Source organism: Schistocerca gregaria, chromosome 2 (genome assembly GCF_023897955.1).
Source record: "Schistocerca gregaria isolate iqSchGreg1 chromosome 2, iqSchGreg1.2, whole genome shotgun sequence".
NCBI lineage: Eukaryota > Metazoa > Arthropoda > Insecta > Orthoptera > Acrididae > Schistocerca > Schistocerca gregaria.
Genome location: NC_064921.1, coordinates 473,819,844 through 473,843,605, shown reverse-complemented (window position 1 = coordinate 473,843,605; position 23,762 = coordinate 473,819,844). Strand labels below are relative to the sequence as shown.

Sequence of the window (23,762 nt, the reverse complement as noted above, 5' to 3'; positions counted from 1 at the left end):
GTAACACTAACCAAAACGGCCTTGCTGTGCTGGTACTGCTAACGGCTGAAAGCAAGGGGAAACTACATCCGTAATTTTTCCTGAGGGCATGCAGGTTTACTGTATGGTTAAATGATGATAGCGTCCTCTCGCGTAAAATATTCTCTAGGTAAAATAGTTCCCCATTCAGATCTCCGGGCGTGGACTACTCAAGAGGACGTCGTTATCAGGAGAAAGAAAACTGGCGTTGTACGGATCGGAGTGTGGAATGTCAGATCCCTTAATCGGGCAGGTAGGTTAGAAAATATAAAAAAGGGAAATGGATAGGTTAAAGTTAGATATAGTGGGAATTAGCGAGGTTCAGTGGCAGGAGGAACAAGACTTTTGGTCAGGTGAATACAGGGTTATAAATACCAAATCAAATAGGGGTAATGCAGGAGTAGTTTTATTAATGAATAAAAAATAGGAATGTGGGTAAGCTACTACAAACAGCATAGTGAATGCATCATTGTGGCAGGATAGACATCCAACCCATGCCTACAACAGTAGTACAAGTTTATATGACAACTAGCTCTGCAGATGGCGAAGAAATTGGAGAAATGTATGATGAAATAAAAGAAATTATTCAGATAGTGAAGGGAGATGAAAATTTAATAGACACAGATGACTGGAAAAGTAGTGAGTGAATATGGATTGGGGGTAAGAAATGAAAGAGGAAGCCGCGTGGTATAATTTTGCACAGAGCATAACTTAATCATAGGTAACACTTGGTTCAAGAGTCATAAAAGAAGGTTGTATACATGGGAGAACCCTGGAGAGACTGACAGGTTTCAGATAGATTATATAATGGCAAGAGAGATTTTGGAACCAGGTTTTAAATTGTAAGACATTTCCAGGGGCAGATGTGGACTATGACCACATTATATTGGTTATGAACAGGGTTATAAAACTGAAGAAACTGCAAAATGGTGGGAATTTAAGGAGATGCATCCTGGATAAACTGACTAAAACAGAGGTTGTACAGAGTTTCAGGGAGAGCATAAGGGAACAATTGACAGGTATGGTGGAAAGAAATACAGTAGAATAAGAATGGGTAGCTTTGAGGGATGAAGAAGTGAAGCCAGCAGACGATCAAGTAGGTGCCACTCAGAGTGGCCGAGTTGTTCTAGACATATGTCTGCTTGTGTCTGTATATGTGTGGATGGATATGTGTGTGTGTGTGTGTGTGTGTGTGTGTGTGTGTGTGTGTGTGTGTGTGCGAGTGTATACCTGTCCCTTTTTTCCCCTAGGGTAACTCTTTCCGCTCCTGGGATTGGAATGAGTCCTTACCCTCTCCTTTAAAACCCACATCCTTTCGTCTTTACCTCTCCTTCCCTCTTTCCTGATGAAGCAACAGTGGGTTGCGAAAGCTTGAATTTTGTGTGTGTGTTTGTGTTTGTTAGTATCTCTGTCAACATACCAACGCTTTCGTTTGGTAAGTTACATCATATATGAAAAGGACTAGAGAAAGAAAATATATATGATTTTTCTTGATGTGGTAACTCAAACAAAGGTGGAGGAATTGGAAGTTAGTGTATGGTGCTACATATCGTAGGAAAGGCACTATCCATACATTCCACAGAGGCACATACGGTATTTTTTGTGCCTTCCATAATCTGGCACACACGGGGATTAGAGTTCCCGCTAAATACCCGGCAAAATATGTCATATGACTCAGGATCAGAAGGGATTGCTGGAACTGGGTTCACTGTTGTTTTGCAGTGCAGGAAAAAGCAAAGTCAGACGACATGTGCATGTTCCTTCAGGATCATTTATGAAGCCTACTGTGCGGTGGTGGATCGGTTCTCACACTAGCCAGCAGCATTTTATGCAGACAACATTTAGGCCAACTCTGTTTCTATAACGCTCGTCACAGGCTGGTTTGCCTGTTATGGAGTTCCCATGTCATCACTTACAATAGATGAAAACCGTTTGAGGCTTGTTTGTTATAATAGCTTCTTCAGGTGTCTATATGTGAACATATTAGGCCAATTAAGTACCACCACGAAAGCAAAGAATTAGTTGAAAGATTTCATCGAACACCCAAGGTAACATTAATACTGCTTGATACTGTATGGACTGAGGCTTTGTGTCGTGAGTTATTTGGCCTCCATTTGGCAGTGAAGGAGAGTCTGTGAGACTGTTTTGGCTTCAAGGCGCTGTGAAGGTGTCTGTTTTGAAACTTGCTGGGTGAATAAGGAGACACAGCATAAACACCCCAAGCAGGACGTTCCCACACTGGGGTCGTGCCATGACTAGAAGACGTGTGATCTGTCTTCCAGATCTCGCTGTTGGTACTGGCCTATCTGGAGGACGAAGCCTTGTTGCTCCTCGAGTTACTAAGTCTGGGTGTGGCTGTAATTATCGTCATGCATTGGTGGTTTTCTTCAGATATGGGCAGTGGAGTCTTAAGCACAGTTCTTGCAATATTATTCTGCAGCTTCCTTATTTGCCCTGTTATGGAGCATCACATTTATTTATTTCGATAGATGCCCCTACTGTTCTTTTAGTGCGTCTTTGGCGTATTCTTGTCGTTCTAGCATCGCTATGCTCACCCTTCCTTTTGGATGTAATGTGTTTTCGCTTTTGCATTGTACTGCCAATCATGTCTGTTTTATTATATTCACTTGCTGAGTGGGCTTAATATGTTATCATGTTTGGGCTGGTAATATTTTAAGCATATTTGGCTAATTTAGTCATCTTCGGAATTTCATGTTTGAATTTGTTAAAAGTTGCAATCTGTCTTGTAGCACTTCTTCTTTTAATTACTTTCATAAGGGTGGTTATAATACGAGTTTTCTCACGTGTGTTAAAGAATGTTAGTGTATTAGAGAAGTAAATTGTAATCTCGCTCCTAACATCAGGTTTGGGCTGTGCCTGTGCGGCATAGAAGATCTTGTGTGTGCCTATTTTGATTGATGTATTAGGTGGGAGCCTAGACCAGTCTTTGGAAATGACGTTTGTGATCGTATCTTGTAGACACCACCCCTGCCTGTATTCTGTTCATTATGTTTGATGTCTTTATCCTTTATCATTTATAATGTCTACTACTGTGTGGATGTGTGTTTTTTTTTAACTAAAGAATCTCAAACCTGTTTATTACGACATTTGGGTAAAACGTAAATGAGTCTTGAAACAGCACTCAAATTCTGTTACATACCTTGTAAGTATTAATGGTTCTGTTTTATGTGCTTTCTAATGAAATAGAGATTCCCTTTTTAAATTCATTTTCAAAAGCTACATTTACAGATGCATTAAAATCATTTCTTGAATACAGAGTGTAGTGTAAGGGAAAAACATGAAACAGCTAACGCAGTTATTACTATTTTCTCCGACTCTCAAGATATTAAGTTTAGTGAGTTGCAGGACTCGATGTAGGACATATTACTCTTCATTTTAAGCACAAACCAAGAATCATTGTCAGCTAAAACTAGATAATTATGTGTTGCAGTTGAAACATTATTTGTGGCCAGTACCTGGATTGTGTAAGAACTCAGAAAATAAATATCGTACAATGTATAAAATGCAGATAGACTCTTCAGTAAGAATAACATTTTTATAATTGACAGTAAGACAATATGCATTAGGTTCCATACCAGCACAGGAATTACACCTGGCAGAGCCGACGAATTTGTTAAGAAAAGAGATGGCTACAATTTCTTAGGAGTCATTGTAATCCAATACATGAAATGGGAGCAACATCTAGTAAAATCTTCCTAAAAAATCAAATGTATTTCTGATGGAGCAAACGATCACAGCAATAAACTGAGACAAATAAAGTATATTTTTATCTTCCCACGACTGTACCATTTTCTAATGTTGTTTTTGTGATGCAAATTTTCATATCCATAGAATCTTAATTCTACAAACGAATGCTGTCAGATGTATTGTTGGCGTTGCCTCGAGACAATGCTGCAGGTGAAAATTTGAAGATTCAAACTTAATATATTCATAACAATAAACTGCACTCAATTTAAAACATTTCTGTAAATGTCTATAATACATGGAAAAAGAATTGCTACCACACTGACAGTGAACTGTCAATGTAATTGATAGATAAGGACACCGAATGCTATTAAAATTCTGTTCCAGAAGTTGTCTCAGTGTCTGGAGTACATGAGTTTAGAAATAAAGTGAAACACTGCTTAAAATTTGTTTGTCTATATAGTGTTAAGGAATATCAAGAAGTCTAACATTATGGCTGCATAGTATGAAATAGTGTATTATAACACGAGCACATAAAGACATGTGAAGATATGGTTTTGTGTAAAGAAATTACTGCTGCAGAGATACTTCCATTGTAGAGACCATTAAAAACGCTGTTCGTAGGATAACAAAAAAAAATCATGCGATGTATAAGCCTACGGGGTGTTTCTTATTTATGTTGTAGTGCAGTGACGCAGGTGAATTTGCCTTACTCATGTATTGTAAGTTCATTACTCTTTACAGCTTCCTATATAAATTTTAAGCCTCCTGTTTGGAACTTTAATTATTAATTATCTAAGAGAAAAAAAGATCGATCTGTAAAAGCTGCTTACCATTTTTAGTCTGAGTTGTGGTTCTAAATTTTCCACTAGAATTAGACAGGAAATTAAAACACTAATAGACAACATTTTTTTAATAGATGATTCAGTGATATTCATTTTTATCCTGGAAAAATAGAGATTCTGAGAATTATGTACAATTGTAGTCTAATTCATGAAAGATGTAGGTTCATACAGGTCGTGGTGTGGACAGGGTTTGCATTGTTGCTGGATTGAAGTGTCAGTTGTGGTACACATATGCAAGTGCTTTGCAGCTGAAGAAAGCGCAAATCCTGCAAATTAAGTTTCTCAGTTGCTTATCTAGATTTTGTCGTTTACTGCCACTACCAGTGATTACAACTCGCAAAAAGTAGATTAAAATTTCACTAAATAACTCGCTATACTCACGTTTGATGCTTATAGTGGCTACAACATTGACAGCAATCTCTCAGAACACAACTGAACATTCATCGGCTGTTGGAGATGTGTGACTGAGGCCCACAGAACAATCGCTTGTCATAGCTCATGACTCCAATTGTAGTCATGATAAGCTTTTTGTGCAATGGAAAAAAATGCAACTAATAAAGAGATAAGGCAGCCTTATAGGCAGCTGACTGGAGGGATCTGTGTAATGTGTCAATTATCAGTTTCAGATTTAATATTTTTATAGTTGCATTTCTGTCCATCTATAATAGTTATTTTCCAAATAAGACATTTAAGTATTGTACTAAAGAAAAAGACTTGGATTACAACAGGATTCAATGAAACATTATGAAACAATCAGGATAAACAGAGATGTAGGATTGATTTTATATTACAACTACTACTCTCTCTTTAGAAAAAATGACTAAAGAAATAAAATCTCTGTGTGATATCTGCAATTAAAATCCAAATAAAAAAGATATATGTGAGTCATAGTTAAAACTGAAACTTGGAAATATGTTAAAGAATGTGCATATATCATTACTAAAGAGGCATGAAATAACAAATGATAGTGGTCAACATACATGTGGAATTGGATAAACATCGAGCCGAATCATTTTCATGAAATAAACTGTAGAAAACATTAGAGAAGAAACCGAACGAGTAAGAAAGGTGATTGGTACCAGTTCCAGATGCAATTTGGTTTGTTAAAGTGATTTCTTGTCTCAGGGAATGTTGGACCTATATCTCTGATATGTGACTTCTGAAATTTTCCCGGCGTATTTGTTCTTCTAATAATTTCCGGGTATGCAGCCGGATCCTGTCGACATTCTGCCACGATATTTCGGCCCAGAGACGTCCGGCCATCATCAGGTGAGTACACAACTACTCACCTGATGATGGCCGGACGTCTCTGGGCCGAAATATCGTGGCACAATGTCGACGGGATCCAGCTGCATACCCGGAAATTATTAGAATCTCTGATATGTTTTATGATACACTTACACCATATAATTTGTTGTGTAGCTTGCATGATCCTTCTCTGATAATGTTGTGTGGAACGTAATTTCCAAAAATGATGAAGGTACATGGAATAAAACTGACCCTTTGTGATATTCTGGTAGACATTATCTTAAGTTTGGAACTCTGCCTCTCTATTTATGTCATAATGTAACTTTTGTATGGATGATGGAATCAGTTTTATGCAACAATTTGGGATTATAGTTAGCTGTCAGAGTTTGATAGTAATGTTTCCTCTACACACCTTAAACCAGAATTTATTTCAGCCAAAGAAAACTGCTGCTGTCGATTTAAACAAATTGAGTTTTCTGGAGCAGTGGTAGCTCAGCTGAGAGCATTTTCTGGAACTTAACCTGTTGTGGTCGAACCATTACATGTGTTATCAATGGTTCTTTGATCCACTTCATTCAAGTAAACTGATGGGTCTATAATATCTGGTGTGTGTCAGGTCTTTATTTGAATTTGGAATGGGTACAACTTTAAGTGAGAAGTTCTTTTTCGGAATGTATACAGTCTGTAAGCAACTGTTGTAAATTTTCATCAATAGGAGCAACTGTTTTCTTGGTAGATGTTTCTACTGTTGGTTCGTCACCTTATGAGTACCCCAATGTTTTGCAACGTCGAAGTCACTGCAATATGGCTTTGAATTCCGTGACGGATGCCAATTCTGGCTCTGTTGTTGATGTGACTGTTAAAATCCTTCCTGCTATGTAATTAACCTGTTGATCCTCTGTTTCGTCAGATTAGTTTTGATAGGGCAGTAGCAGTGAACTTTGATCTCTATAGATGAAGACGAACATGTTTCTGTTTGCTGCTATGGGCTTTATTGTGAACAAAGTCTTTCAACCAGCAGCCACTCGTCCTCAGTTAGTTTCATGAAATGGTTCATTCAGTCTTCTCATAATTCCATATGCCAAATGCATTATCAGTCCACCAGTTATTGGCGCTTTTTACGTAGGATCCCCACTTCTTGCCACCATTTCCGACATCTCGCTTCTGCTCTTGTAATTCTTCAAAGAATGGTGATAACTGTATCTGATATACTTACAATGTAATTGTGCTGAAACCCGCTCATTTTATTCCATTTTGATTTCTTAGATAATTTGTCTGTTGGTTAGTTATTCAGTCAAAAATCGATTCCACTATGGAGATGTCCTGAGTCGGATATATATGTAGTTACTTAAATAATGGGCTGTAATAAGGCTGTAGTGACTTCATCACACTTTTCTCATGTTTAATGCCAGTTCATACTGGCCAATGCATTATATCGAGTCACGTCACTTCAAAACTTTATACAATTAATTTCAAATGGTGCAATTCACACAGGCCGTCAATGGTCCGTTATATCACATCACGTGGCGCCATGTCACTTTAAAGATCTTAGGTAGAAAATTTTGATGGTGTCATAGTCTGTTAACGTCTGAAATTAACCTGTTGTCACCGCACTGAATAGTATTATAAAAGAGGAGTCCATTCTTTTGTTTATTTCAGTCTTTACTTTATTATTTTGCATTGTTGTCGTGACACATTGCAAATGTTTCATGAGGACTTGGGTATTTTTTCCATTGAGTGTTCTTTAACAAGCGAAGTTAGGTATTTGAAAGTGAAACAATATATCAGAGCTGATTCCCACATTGTACATGAATAAGAATGTAATTTGATGCAATTTCCATTAAATAAATTTTTAACTGATAATTCCAAGTCTAATGAAGGAGAAAAATACAGTTCTTTATGACGTTATAAGTTCTGTGAGAAAAGAAAACATATTGGATAAAGACTATATTTACTCAATTATAAATATTTCAGATGTGTTTCTATTACATACTTTCGCTGGCAAATAAATGTTGATGTTTTAATTGTTGTCTCATTTCTCAGCACTTAATTACATAAAACCTATCAAGAAAACATGTTGTGAAGTTTCCTTTGGTCAATAAAAATTTCTGTCAGTGTTAGATCCTCAATTCCAACACTCCACCCCAATTTTTTGCATTATAACCTCACCTTTACCATTCTGTACTGAACTCAGTGAACTGACATGACTTGACAGATAGTATGAATTCACCGTGATGTGATGACGGCATGATGGGATGTTCAGTGTGAATTGCTTTTTATACATAGAGTACCAGTATATGAAAACTATGAACACCATAATGGAATACAGAAGTGTGAGAAATAAATGTCCAAGATGATGGAATCCATAGTAGGTAACTAAAAAATATAAGATAGAATAAATTGCTGCCCTGTTGGAAAGCGTACGAAATATCTGTATTATTTAACAAAAAATATGTAAAAAATTGACAATATCAATGTAACTTAAAGTATTTCCACTGCAAATTCTGAAGGTGGCAGGGGTAAAATACAGGGAGCGAAAGGCTATTTACAATTTGTGCAGAAACCAGATGGCAGTTATAAGAGTCGAGGGACATGAAAGGGAAGCAGTGGTTGGTAAGGAAGTGAGACAGGATTGTATCTTTTCTCCAATGTTATTCAATCTGTATATTGAGCAAGCAGTAAAGGAAACAAAAGAAAAATTCGTAGTAGGTATTAAAACCCATGGGGAAGAAATAAAAACTTTGAGGTTCGCCGATGACATTGTAATTCTGTCAGAGACAGCAAAGGACTTGGAAGAGCAGTTGAACAGAATGGGCAGTGTCCTGGAAGGAGGATATAAGATGAACTTTAACAAAAGCAAAACGAGGATTATGGAATATAGTCGAGTTAACTAGGGTGATGCTGAGGAAATTAGATTAGGAAATGAGACACTTAAAGTAGTAAAGGAGTGTTGCAATTTGGGGAGAAAAATAATTGATCATGGTCGAAGTAGAGAGGATATAAAATGTAGACTGACTACGGCAAGGAAAGCGTTTCTGAAGAAGAGAAATTTGTTAACAACGAGTTTAGATTTAAGTGTCAGGAAGTAGTTTCTGAAAGTATTTGTATGGAGTGTAGCCATGTATGGAAGTGAAACATGGACGATAAATAGTTTGGACAAGAAGAGAATAGAAACTTTCGAAATCCACATCTATATTTGTACTCCGCAAGCCACCCAAGGGTGTGTGGCGGAGTTGTGGTGCTTCAGAAGAATGCTGAAGATTAGACGTAGAAGTTTGTGGCACAACTTGACCAGAAGAAGTGATCAGTTGGTAGGACAAGTTCTGAGACATTGAGGGATCACCAACTTAGTATTGGAGGGCAGTGTGGAGGGTAAAAATCTTAGAGGGAGACCAAGAGATGAATACACTAAGTTGATTCAGAAGGACGTAGGCTGCAGTACGTACTGGGAGATGAAGCAGCTTGCACACGATAGAGTAGCATGGAGAGCTGCATCAAACCAGTCTCAGGACTGAAGACCACAACAACAACAAAGTGTCTGTCACAAATATGTAGGTTTGCACATTCACACACACACACACACACACACACACACACACACACACACACACACAAAATTTCTGTCTCAGTATTAGTACCATTTCTGAAATGTCTGTAATATGATTCTCTAAAATATATGTTATGGAAAATATCTTGTTCCTACTGCAGGAGTCCAGTTATTGTGTAACTCATACTTGGTGCCCAAAATATGCCTGCTGAGTCTCAGATTAAGTGCTAAAATGCTATTCCCATGTATCAAGTTTTGTATTATTGTTCTATAAAACACATGTCAGCTAAAACAGTCTGTCAGATACTGGAAAAGTCCAATTACTATGTAACTTATACATGACGCCTAAAATATAACTGCGGATTCTTAAATTAAGTTCCACCATGATATATGCAGGTCTGAAGTGTTTCATATATGGGGGAAACTGAAAATTTGTGCCAGACTGGAATTCAAACTCTAGTCTCCTGGTCAGTAGAGAGATGCTTTGACCACTAATCCATCTGTACACAGTGCTCACCGCAACTGCAAGCTTCTCGTTATATCCAGATTCTCAACTTACCGTCACAATGCTGATGTAATGCCCCTGCCCATTATTCTTATTACTCACATCGTTTCGACGATGCGAGCATGGTGTGCATCTGCACTGAAGAGATCATTTGCCAGCTTCGCTTTAATTATGTATGTGGCATCTTTTTTTTGGGAATGTCTGAACACATTACCATGTGTAATATGTCGTACGCAACCCACTTATATTCAAAACACCTTCCAATCGTCTCTGGATGGATAAATACAGGTCCTGTTTGGTCAAAGGGGAGTTCATACCATTCTTCATTCATAGTGGCAAGTTCAGATAATGATGATGGAGGTGGATAGCGATCATCTTCTCTCCAAACCAGATCACAAAGACTCAATAACATTGAGATCTCGTGACTGTTTTCGCCGCTGCAGATGTGAGAGCTAATTCTTGTACTTAAAAAATCAGCCCAGGACGAAGAGAGCTATATGAACATGGGCATTGTTGTTTTACAACACTGGGGAACAAAAATTGTGCCATGGGATGGACCTGATCAGCCAAAATGATCTCTAGATCCATGGCAGTAATGCGACCTTGTAGAGAAACCATGGTGTTTCATTCTTGGGACATGAGCTCCGGCAGCAGTTTAAAACAGTATGGAAAAAGAAATGACACTGGTCCTTAGTTCAGGTTTAAAGACTTCGGCACCACGTTTTCCTGTTGCGTCCTGCAATTCCCAGAACATGGAAGTCCCTTCATGTTGCTTTGATGCCGAAAGAGTTTGTGAGCGCGAGGTTCACTTCTGCATTGACTTTTGAAGCTGTCTCTCTCTCATTTTTCGTCAGAGTCCTCTTTTATATTTGTATGTCACGACCTCTCAACATCCATTTTCGTCCGTACTGTGACTTAGAGGATAATGAACTTCCACTTTTCCTGTATGCGGTATAAATCATCGATGTGAGGGCTCTTGAAGTACCAAAGACTTCGGCTTTCTTGGTTATGGAAACACCCATCACACGTTCACCAAAAATTTTCCCACTTTAGAACTCACTTAGCTCCGCTATAAATTCACTTACACTTGAGCAGAACACTGCTTGAAATACGTTGGTGGTCAGATGCAACAGTTCAATCAGAAGGTCTGGTTAGCATCTTGATTAACGTTCAGGCTTGCATTTTTCGCTGTTTTTCCACATTCTTCGTCCAAGCCCTGTAATTTTAATGACACTCTGACGAAGAGACATCTATCGGTCCCTTCGGTAGACCAGGGTACAAAGCCTGTCTTTCTTGATGTGCTATTACGTTTTGGAGTCTCTACTCATTTCAGATCTTTGAGTAGTTTACATCAAAAAGTTGAAAACACATGTGGGGTTGTTTATATTTTTGTTACATATGAAATCATTAAAAAGAGGAGTTAAATAACAAAGTTTTGCAGGTATTATTTGAATTTGCTATTATGTATTAATCTCACATTGTTTCCGAAAATGTGTTAATTAGTTTTAATGGCATCAACTTTTAAAATAGCAAAACATGGTTTTTACGGTCACGAAATACTAACCAGTGATTTATACGATGTATGTGAATCATCAGATGTGTGTCAGCGTTTTACATACATGTGTCACGTAATAACTCCTTATCATATATACATGCAGTTTGAAGTGTGACATCTATAAGTTTGCGGGATAGTAGAGACCTACAGTGACACCAGCACTTATATTATTTTGCAAACTTTGCCTCGTCCACCTTCTTGACATTTGACATATAACATCATGTAAGATGCGACAGCTGAAGAAACAATGTTATTGACAGTGGCTGGTCAGAACATACTAATGGCCTCTTAGCCTTCAGAGTTCTACCAATTTGTAACTAGGAAGTCATGCAACCAACAAATATTGGACAAATAGTACACACAGGTACACCAAGGATAAAAGCATATCCTGTGTCAGCTATCAGATATATGTAGTATAAGAAGAGTTACCATCAGGGAAAGTCTAAAATAGTAGAGTAGAAATCTCTGATTTGCTGATCGTATTTGGTTATGGTAATAGGTACACCATAATTTCCACACAGATATGATTAGAGAATCAATCAAAACCAGACATTTATTTAACTATTCCTAGATACTCTTTGTACAGTGTATATAAGATAACCAATCTTTACAGCTCATATACATGATATTGCACTGATTACTGTGTCATGTTCATGGTTTATGTGTCAACTGCTAAGGCTGCTACACCGGCTCCTCCATTTTTGAAACTGGGGGCACCGGGAATGGAAGTTCTGCCAGCCTGTGTGACAACTGTTGTTTCACTCTATTTTGATGGATTTGTGGTAACTTTCTACCATCCTGATATTCATGGGATAGTGGCCGGTGGTTCTGAGGTGGTTTCAGCTACATTGGTGTGTCCACCCCTCTGGAGAACCTTGTAGGGCCTTGTGTATATTGGCTGCAAGGGAGGTCGTACACAATCACCTCTAGCCAGATTTGTGATATCAACTGCAACTCTTTGAGTACAATGACTTTGTGTCCCCTTAATTCTGTGCCATCCTATTCTGTAGCAGTTGATTGGACTCTGTCATGGCATTAAGGGTTGGAAGGTGCTGTGGCTTAGTGGAGACAAACATGGTGGGGAGTCGTAATTGTTCTCGAATCATTAGGCATGCTGTGGAGCAATGCAAGTGCTCTTGTATTGCTGTCCATAGCCCTAACAGCATTAATGGTAGTGAATTGGTTTACTGGCTGTCATTACACATTAGAGCTATTTTGATGGATTTGTGGTACCTTTCTACCATCCTGATATTCATGGGATAGTGGCTGGTGGTTCTGAGGTGGTTTCAGCTACATTGGTGTTGAAGTTTGTGGAATGACTGAGACTGTAATTGCCTCATGTGTTCAGTTGTTATTGTTTGAAAAACTGCAAATCTTGAAATCCAGCTAATGATAAGGACTCTGGCTACTGCCTTGCCCAAGTTGTCTGTGATGGTAATTGCATCTGCCCATCACTGTTGCAGCAAGTGACTGTGTTGGCTCAAGATTGGTAGCGGCCCTACCAGCTCCACAGACAAACATGTTTAAAATAAGCTGTTGATGTTTCTATGATGTCTAATGGCCAAGACACAAAGGAATTAAAGACATTAGCTGCCATTTGGCATTCATTTATATCAATGGGGTACAAGTTGAAAATTGGTACCAGACTGGGATTCGAACCCAGGTCTCCTGCTTACTAGGTGGATACAATGACCACTATGCCATTGGGACACAGTGGGCACCACAACTGCACAGACTACTGTAGCCAGAAGGTACTTTGTGTTTGCATGTTCTCATTGCTGTTGATGACAATGTTTGTTCTGGGAAGTCTTTTTGAATTATGTGAAAAGAAAGGCCTCCATGCAGTGGGACCACCTCCACTAGTGGCACAAGCCACATGTTGTTGAGATCAATTGAGAGGTGGAACTTACAGAGAAAGTCAGTACCTAGAATTAGCTCCATGATGTCAGTGAATGTGTGTAGTGTCACGAAAATATCTTGTGCATACTGAGGTCCAGTTCCATGTAATTCCTTCCATATATGTGAATAAATAAGTTGTTAGGTGCTGTCATTATGTGTGCTGTCAATGTATTCTCTGCCTATGCCTGTGTTAAGGCAATAAAGTGAGGTCTGACCCTGTGTCCACCAGGAATTTGCTTAGAAGAACTTGATATGTTGTCAGCCACAAAAAAATGGTGTAAGCACCGCTGTGCCACCTGTGTGACACTGATTAACTGTGAATTGTTTGCCATGTGCAGTTTTGTGGCTGATGGGGTAGCTGTCTCTTCTGCCAAGACAGCTTGGGTATAGGTGAGTGGTTGTTGTGAAGGATGTTTCATGGACATATTCATGCATGGTCCAACCAGTTGCACTGTGCGGCCGTATGTATGAACGAATGTCTCCTTTAAAACTGTCATGATAGTCACGCCCCCCCCCCCCCCGGAAGGGGGTTAGAATGAAGGGCAAAGACAACTGCTTTGGTGCTTGTAATTGTCAAAGGCATACATTAATGGCCATCTGTGGCATATGAATGCCGAAAAGGTGCTAAATTTTTTGTTGCTGATCATAGCAAACCAATTATTAAATTCTTCTGGTTCCTTGTCATTGCGATTCTGTGGTGAAGATTTGCCACACCATCTGCAGGGTGCTCTTGGTGTTGCTTCTTGCAACTGTTTTTATTTGGTGCTGCTAACAGTACATTCAACTCGTGCATGCTGGTTGTCTGTTGATCCTGTGTTGCTGTGTGTGCTTCTGTAGGCATGTGTGTTCTTGGCCCGGTGGGCTGATGCATATTAATCATGGGCATTATGGGTCTGCTTGCTATGTTGTCATTTGCTGCTGCACTGGAAACACTGTTTTACAGGGTGTTTGCAATGGCATCAGCATTATCTTCCAGCATGCTTAAAGGTGTGTGCTGCAAAAACTGTCTGTATGGTACTCGGTAGGTGTTTAAGCCACAATGTGCAAATAGAATATTCTGGTAACAACTATGTGCCAGGCAGTGACTTAAGATCAGTCAAAAACTGTTTGGGGAACCTGTCCCCCCAATTGTTCTTCACCTAGTAACTTTTGAAGACACAGTTCAGCTGACTGTGAAATTTGATAATATACAATCATTTAATGTTATGTAGCACTGAGTTTGTAACACCTCCTCATCATGCGACAATTTAAGTTTCATTTAATACCCAACCAAAAAGCTTAGGCCGGTTTTTTTTTTTTATTTTGTTTAATGTATGAAACTGCAAAACCTCTCATGCATTGGCCTTATCATTGGTTGAAGTATAATTATTGCCACTCTCTTATCAGAATGTAAAGAATATACACTCCTTAAAATGTGCCACAGCAAACTGCACACGAAACAGACTGTGCAAACAGGTGGATGCTACGAGCAAAGTAGAAAGCCATATGTAGAAATGTGACTGCATTGTGTGTCTGCGACTGGAATGAGAAATGCCCTGCCAAGATAATTAATTTTGCCGTCCACAGCTTCTTGTCTTTCACCTAAGCTACTTTTTCTTCCACTAGTGTGTAACCTTCAGGTTCAATAATTATACAGCAGCCCACAAGGCAATTGTTTGATGTACAGCTGTATCACTCTTGTAGGCTCTCTCTCAGGTGCTGCACCAACTTGATTGTATCCTTTTATTTCTGTGTTGGCTTAAACCCAGCGGAAAGCAACCTTATTCACTTGATACTGTAGTGGGAGAATGAAATCTTGTGTGTTCTGAACATTTGCTGAAGTAAATTGGATATAATGAGAAACTTTTTCCTTTGGTCACAACTTCACTGCTCCAGTGCTCTGAGAGCTGCATGGAACTTGGCATTGTAGGTGCGGAAGTATGTCACTAGTTGATTGCAAAGAGACTTTCTGTGTTTTGATCTTCACACATTATGTTGTTGATTTAAAACTTTATGATTCAAGGATCTTGAAATCAAACTGAAGTATTTTTTTGTTTTTTAAATAAGCCAAATTTAAACAATTATATGCTTCAGAGGAAACTTAAGTATGAGATTTATTATTAGCTTGGTATAGAATATTTACTACACTCATTTTTAAATGACAACTCTTTGTATAAATTCCAAAAGAACTTGTTTCTCATGGATGACTACCAGGGTTGCCACAAATTCTGGAAATAAGAAAAATCAGGGAATTTCAGACATGTCAGGGAAATTTTAGAAAAACACTGCAAAAATCTCCTTTCTGAGTAGATGAAATGGTTGTTTACTGAGATGTCATGCACTATTGCAGGCTTGGCACAGCTGAGTATGTGCACTGCTTCCCTAATCCCTTTCTTACTGCTTCTCCCCTTCCTACCATTCCCCTCAGTTTACAGTCAGTGCTGCCACCATTTCTTGCCAGTAGCCTAGCAGCTACCGACGAGAGGCAGCGAGGTGTGGGGAATGGTTTTGTTTGGATCTGATTGTCAGAGATTGTTGATGCAGCGTCTAGAGACAGTGGTTGTGTGAGTTACTGTGAACGTGTGTGTGCTCTCTCTTTCTGACAAAGACTTGTGCTTTCATTTTCTGACAAAGTGTATGGCCAAAAATTTAGTTGTGAGAGTGTGATTGTCTTTCCTATGTGCCTGTCTGCAGCTCAGTGATCATCTTTACAATGAGTTGCTGCCTATTCTAATTAGCGTTGCTTCTCAGAGTATTTGCACCAAGTTATCTGGTCTATGTATTGATCACCGCAGTCTCCTTTCATCAGCATGATGTCTGTGACACATGAGTAACTGGCCACATGAGTGGTCTACCGTGACAGGCCAAAACTGCAGGCCATTTCTGCGGTTATCTCTAATGGATTGGGCCTACCGATCTGCAGCACATTATTTCCCACAAATGTGCAAGCCCTGCCCATTGGATCTAGTCTCACCAATCTGACTGCAGGCTGGGTCTGTTTGTGTGTGGATAATGTGATGGATTTTCATAATTTATCAATGGACCCAGGACTGCTGTGCTCCTCGGCAGGCCAGATCCCACGGGTGATGGATTTCAGGAATTGCGACTGTTTCACCACAAGTCCATTGTACAGTGTGGCATTTTATAGACATTTTATTTATTCTAGTACATTTTGGCACTTCGAAAATAGTTTATATATCAGAAAGTATGGACAAAAAGAAGAAGAAAATTGTGGCAGTCGCTGGTAGTTTGTACTCATATATTTCTCGAAAGAAATATCACACAATACCGGTAAAGTAATAGACATAACACAGTGGCTAATCACTGACAATAATGAACATAGAACCATCATTTTATTGGTGATCACCTATAGTATTGGTTTACACAACTCTTCCCTGCCTCATACACTACTTTCAAGAGGCCTTTTTTTCTGAGGTTATTTCTGAAATAAGTGAATGTATTTTAAGTCTTTCTTGCAACTCCAAGGAAATGTGTGTTTTTGTCACCAATTGTGCTTTGTTTTATTGAAATACAATAATAATAATTTTGCTTTAATTGAAACACGTATACCATTTGGCTTGCTTCTCCATCTAAAAACAGTTCATTACAAAAGATGTGATGTTAGTACTACTTTTGAGATCTCAAAATTTATCAGGGAAAAATGCTAAAACTTGTCTGGAAAGCAGGGAAATATCAGGGAGTTTCACTTGGGGAAACTTGTGGCAGTCCTGACTACTGAAAGTTACTCTGGGGGTGGGAGGGCTTTGATATGTTATGCTTGTGCCTAGAGTATAGAATACATTTAGTTTGTTACACTAAGAGGATTTATCACCTGCTCTGAAGTGGCAGCTCACAACCCTCGGCATAGTGGAAGGAAATGAGACTAGTCCTAAATGACACTGTGGCCACCCCAATGATCTTAAAGTAGACTGTAACTAAAACTTTTAGGTATAACGGCCTAGATGACCTGTAAATGAAGTTCTCCATCATTTTTCTTTTCATTTGCTCTTTTATCTTTGCACCCACTGCTCAGGGGTAAGTATTCAAAGATTTGAACTGCCATGACTACATCCCAATATGAATGTCTGCCAGATAGAGCAGTGACTGAAAGCCACCAACCTGGTTACTGAGCAAGACAAACTAAATGCTACAGCCAGCTTTTTTTGTCTGAACATTGACAGCATCCATGAGTGGGTGAATCAAATTACCAACTTCAACAGTCATGTTTCTGAAATATCTATTCCACAGTACAATAGGTTCTAGTTATTTCGAAATCAGATAGCTAATCCAAAAATGTTGTTAACCAGAACTAGCTGTTTGGTCCCTGCCAAATTACATAAAAAAATCTACCACTTTAAATGAATTTCAAATAATTCATACTAAAAGCTAAAATTTGGTCTCCACTGTACATATTCCATGTCTTATTCTTTGTCTAGACCAAATAAGTATGTACATATGTAGTGCTGTGAATTATGGTATTTTCTATTATGCATTTCATGTAATTATTCTTGATAATGTACTTACTGAAATTTCATAGCAGTGGTCAGACCACTTGATAACTGCTCATGTATCATGTCCACAGCATAAGACACAAGGGCGGGGAAAGAGAAGCATCGGTCAACAGATTGTTCACAGTGAACGACACTCAACAATCCAGAGAGCTCTGTGTGTTTGTTTGCAAACAATGAATGTGTTTTTCCTTTCGCTCCATCACTTGCAAAAAGCAGCTGGAACAGAACCGAGCTCATAGTCAAACTATCTGACAGATTGAAACTGTGTGTCTGATCTAGGCTCAGACTCCTCGGAACCTTTGCTTTTTGCGGGGAATTGGTCCCGAGTTTGAGTCTCCATGTGGCACATCATTTTAATCTACCAGGAAGTTTCATATCAGCACACATTCTGCTGCAGATTGAAAATTTCATTCTGGAGACATCCTCCAGTCTGTGGCTAATCCATGTCTCTGCTATATCCTTTCTTCGAGGAGTGCTAATTGTGCAAGTTTCTCAAGATAGCTTCTGTGAAGTTTGGAAGTTAAGGGATGAGGCACTGGCAGAAGTGAAGCTGTGAGGACAAGTTGTGAGTCATGCTTGGGTAGGTCAGCCAGTAGAGCACTTGCCCATGAAGGGCAAAGGTCCTGAGTTTGAGTGTTGGTCTGGCACACAGTTTTAATCTGCCACTGAGTTTCATATCAGTGACACTCCATTGCAGAGTGAAAATTTTGTTCTGGAGCTCATAATTCCCTGATGTTAAAACAAAAGCAGCAAATTCTGCATATGATTGATGGCGGAGAGAAGACTAAAACACAGGGTGCAAAACACTTTCTAATCCAGAAGCCTACTCTCTCATCAATAATAAGTCAGCAGATAGAGGCAAATATGGCAAGCTGTTCATTTAGCAGCATTAGTGAGCGCATGAGGCCAGCCGAACATGAAGTAGTGGAGGATTGGCTGTTTGAATGGTTCCAACACATGAGCTCAAAGCAAATTCTGTTGTATAGTCCTTTGCTTCAAGGAAAGGCTCATGGGAATTGCCTAGAAGAAGGAAATTTCTAGGTTTTTGTGTTCTGAGGGCTAGCTGTGACATTCTCAGAAGAGGCATAAAATCATTGCTGTCAGTGACTGTGGAAAGCGCACAAAGTAAATGAGGAAGATACCAGTGAGTGAATGTGGGAATTTCAGTCTAAGCTCTGCCATTTGTATCACCAAAGAGATGTGTTTAATATGGTCAAAGCCGGTATTTTCTATACCTGGGAGAGACATAATGTTCCACTTTAATGCTGGAATGTGAAATCAAAATCCTTAGATTGGTGTAGCAGTTATTTATCACCCTGGCAAAACATTTTGCTCAAAATGCCTCGCTGGAATTGCAACTGATGAACTGGCTTTCCATCAGCACCAAACAGTTGCTGGGAGCGGCAAAGGGGACTTGAGTCCAGCCTTTAATGAAATTTGTAACTGTCCATTTGCCATGTGGTAGCCGTGTTTGGCTTTGCCTTTGCTATGTATTATTGCACCAGCTCAAACAATATGCTGCAGTAAACATCCAGAATGCCAAGGGTATCTTTCTTGAACTTTGTAACTTACACTACTGGCCATTAAAATTGCTACACCAAGAAGTAGTGCAGATTATAAACGGGTATTCATTGGACAAATATATTATACTAGAAGTGACATGTGATTACATTTTCATGCAATTTGGGTGCATAGATTCTGAGAAATCAACACCCAGAACAACCACCTCTGGCCGCAATAACAGCCTTGGTACACCTGGGCATTGAGTCAAACAGAGCTTGGATGGTGTGTACAGGTACAGCTGCCCATGCAGCTTCAACACAATACCACAGTTCATCAAGAGTAGTTACTGGCGTATTTTGATGAGCCGGTTGCTTGGCCACCATTGACCAGACATTTTCAATTGGTGAGAGATCTGGAGAATGTGCTGGTCAGGGCAGCAGTTGAACATTTTCTGTATCCAGAAAGGCCTGTACAGGACCTGCAACATGCGGTTGTGCATTATCCTGCTAAAATGTAGGGTTTTGCAGGGATTGAATGAAGGGTAGAGCCACAGGTCATAACACATCTGAAATGTAACGTCCGCTGTTCAAAGTGCTGTCAATACAAACAAGAGGTGACCGAGACGTGTAACCAATGGCACCCCATACCATCACGCCGGGTGATACGCCAGTATGCCGGTGACAAATTTATGCTTCCAATGATCGTTCACCGCAATGTCACCAAACATGGATGCGACCATCATTATGCTGTAAACAGAACCTGGATTCATCCAAAAGAAAAAATGATGTTTTACCATTCGAGCACCCAGGTTCGTCGTTGAGTACATCATAGCAGGCACTCCTGTCTGTGATGCGCGTCAAGGGTAACCGCAGCAACGGCCTCCGAGCTGACAGTCCATGCTGCTGCAAACATCGTTGAACTGTTCGTGCACATGGTTGTTGTCTTGAAAACGTCCTCATCTGTTGACTCAGGGATCGAGACGTGGCTGCACGATCCGTTACAGCCATGTGGATAAGATGCCTGTCATCTCGACTGCTAGTGATACGAGGCCGTTGGGATCCTGTGCGGTGTTCCATATAACCCTCCTAAACCCACTGAATCCATATTCTGCTAACAGTTATTGGATCTCAACCAACGCGAGCAGCAATGTTGCGATACGATAAACCACAATCATGATAGGCTACAATCCAACCTTGATCAAAGTCGGAAATGTGATGGTACGCATTTCTCCTCCTTACATGAGGCATCAAAACAATGTTTCACCGGGCAATGGCAGTCAATTCTGTTTGTGTATGAGAAATTGGTTGGAAACTTTCCTCATGTCAGCACGTTGTAGGTGTCGCCACCCGCACCAACCTTGTGTTTATGCTCTGAAAAGCTGATCATTTGCATATCACAGCATCTTCTTCCTGTCAGTTAAATTTCACATCTGTAGCACGTCATATTCATGGTGTAGCAATTTTAATGGCCAGTAGTGCAATTTTGGAGACATGCAATTTCTGGGTTCATAGAAGGAAACTGTTTTAATTCTCCCTCTTAAGCCTTGAAAGTACTAAACATGTTTGAGTAGCTTTCATAACGTTGCTCTCACTAATGTGCATCAGGATAACAAACTAACTGACAGCTTCTGATGGCCATGCCAGCTTTGGCGTAGTTGAGTTGTTGCAACAGATGTTTTGCGGAAATCTTTGTGCAATGTGCAGCGAGTTGCAGTCCTTGGCCATGTGTGTGAGCAAACATCTTGTTTTGGAACTTTCACAGTAGTCATGAGAGGGGCTGTGGGGAAGGGATACCTACTTTGGTGCTGGCGACAGTCACATAGGCAACCATTAGTGGCATTTTGATAGATTTGGGTGTTGGCAATGTGCTACACCTCTTTTTAAAAGGGGAGAAATTTCCAAAAACACTGAAGCATGTACACTGAAGAGCCAAAAAAACTGGTACACCTGCCTAATATTGTGTAGGGCCCCCGCAAGCACGCAAAAGTGCTGTAACACGATGTGTCATGGACTCGACTAATGTCTGATGTAGTGCTGGAGGGAACTGACTCCGTGAATTCTGCAGGGCTGTCCATAAATCCGTAAGAGTACGAGATGGTGGAGATCTCTTCTGAACAGCATGTTGCGAGGTGTCCCAGATATGTTCAATAATGTTCCTGTCTGGGGAGTTTGGTGGCCAGTGGAGGTGTTTATACTCAGAATAGTGTTCCTGGAGCTGCTCTGTAGCAATTCTGGACATGTGGGCTGTCGCATGTCCTGCTGGAATTAACTAAGTCTTTTGGAATGCACAATGGACATGAATGGATGCAGATGATCAGGCAAGATGCTTGTGCATTTGTCACTTGTCAGAGTCATATCTAGACATATCGGGGAGTCATATCACACCAGCTGTACACACCCAACACCATAACAGAGTCTCCACCAATTTGAACAGTCCCCTGGTAACATGCAGGGAATGGATTCGTGAGGTGGTTTCCATACCTCTACACATCCATCTGCTCGATACAAGTTGAAACAAGACTCACATGATCAGTCATCAACAGTCCTATGTCCGTGTTGACGGGTCCAGATGAGGCATAAAGCTTTGTGTCATGCAGTCATCAAGGATACACAAGTGGGCCTTCAGCTACAAAATGACATATCAATGATGTTTCGTTGAATGGTACACATGCTGGAATTTGTTGATAGCTCAACATTGAAATCTGCAGCAATTTGCGAAGGGTTGCAATTCTGTCACATTAAACAATTCTCTTCATTAATCATTAGTCTTATTCCTAATGGATCTTATCCTGGTTGCAGTGATGTCAGATACTTGATGTTTTACCAGATTCCTGATATTCACGGTTGTTGTTATTGTTGTCTTTAGTCCTGAGACTAGTTTGATGCAGCTCTCCATGCTACTCTATCCTTTGCAACTTCATCTCCCAGTACCTACTGCAGCCTACATCCTTCTGAATCTGCTTAGTGTATTCATCTCTTGGTCTCCCTCTACGATTTTTACGCTCCACGCTGCCCTCCAATACTAAATTAGTGATCCGTTGATGTCTCAGAACATGTCCTACCAACCGATCCTTTCTTCTAGTCAAGTTGTGCCATAAGCTTCTCTTCTCTCCAATTCTATTCAATACCTCCCCATTAGTTATGTGATCTACCCATTTAATCTTTAGCATTCTTCTGTAGCACCACATTTCAAAAGCTTCTATTCTCTTTTTGTCTAAACTATTTATTGTCCATGTTTCACTTCCATACATGGCTACACTCCACACAAATACTTTCAGAAATGACTTCCTGACGTTTAAATCTATACTCGATGTTAACAAATTTTTCCTCTCCAGAAACACTTTCCTTGCCATTGCCAGTCTACATTTTATATCCTCTCTTTATTTTGCTCCCCAAATAGCAAAACTCCTTTACTACTTTAAGTGTCTCATTTCTTAATCTAATTCTCTCACCGCCAGCCGTCTTAATTCGACTACATTCCATTATCCTCGTTTTGCTTTTGTTGATGTTCATCTTATACCCTCCTTTCAAGACACTGTCCATTGCGTTCAACTGCTCTACCAGGTCCTTTGCTGTCTGACAAAATTACAATGTCATCAGCAAGCCTCAAAGTTTTTATTTCTTCACCATGGATTTTAATACCTACTCCAAATTTTTCTTTTGTTTGCTTTACTGCTTGCTCAATATACAGGTTGAATAACATCAGGGATAGGCTACAACCCTCCCTCACTCCCTTCCCAACCACTGCTTCCCTTTCACGTCCCTCGACTCTTATAACTGCCATCTGGTTTCTGTACAAATTGTAAATAGCCTTTTGCTCCCTGTATTTTACCCCTGCCACCTTCAAAATTTGAATGAGAGTATTCCAGTCAACATTGTGAAAAGCTTTCTTAAGTCTACAAATGCTAGAAACGTAGGTTTGCCTTTCCTTAATCTTTCTTCTAAGATAAGTCGTAAGGTGAGTATTGCCTCACGTGTTGCAACATTTCTCCGGAATCGAAAATGATCTTCCCCGAGGTTGGCTTCTACCAGTTTTTCCATTCGTCTGTAAAGAATTCCTGTTAGTATTTTGGAGCTGTGACTTATTAAACTGATAGTTCGGTAATTTTCACATCTGTCAACACCTGCTGTCTTTGGGATTGGAATTATTATATTCTTCTTTAAGTCTGAGGGTATTTCGCCCGTATCATACATCTTGCTCACCAGATAGTAGAGTTTTGTCAGGACTGACTCTCCCAAGGCTGTCAGTAGTTCTAATAGAATGTTGTCCACTCCTGGGGCCTTGTTTCGACTCAAGTCTTTCAGTGCTCTGTCAAACTTTTCACGCAGTATCATATCTCCCACTTCATCTTCATCTACATCCTCTTCTATTGCCATAATATTGTCCTTAAGTACATTGCCCTTGCATAGACCCTCTATATACTCCTTCCACCTTTCTGCTTTCCCTT

The 23,762-nt window shown here is 39.7% G+C and overlaps 1 protein-coding gene across 1 annotated transcript in view; it reads left to right on the top strand.

The window, feature by feature from the left end:
* The first annotated feature begins 11,100 nt into the window (after positions 1 to 11,100).
* The window catches only part of LOC126326497 (CCAAT/enhancer-binding protein zeta-like), a 177,542-nt gene continuing 164,880 nt past the window's right edge, over positions 11,101 to 23,762 (top strand). The window contains exon 1 of the mRNA XM_049995645.1: positions 11,101 to 11,309. The gene's annotated coding sequence lies outside the window, so the exon portion shown is untranslated. The remainder of the gene's footprint in view (positions 11,310 to 23,762) is intronic.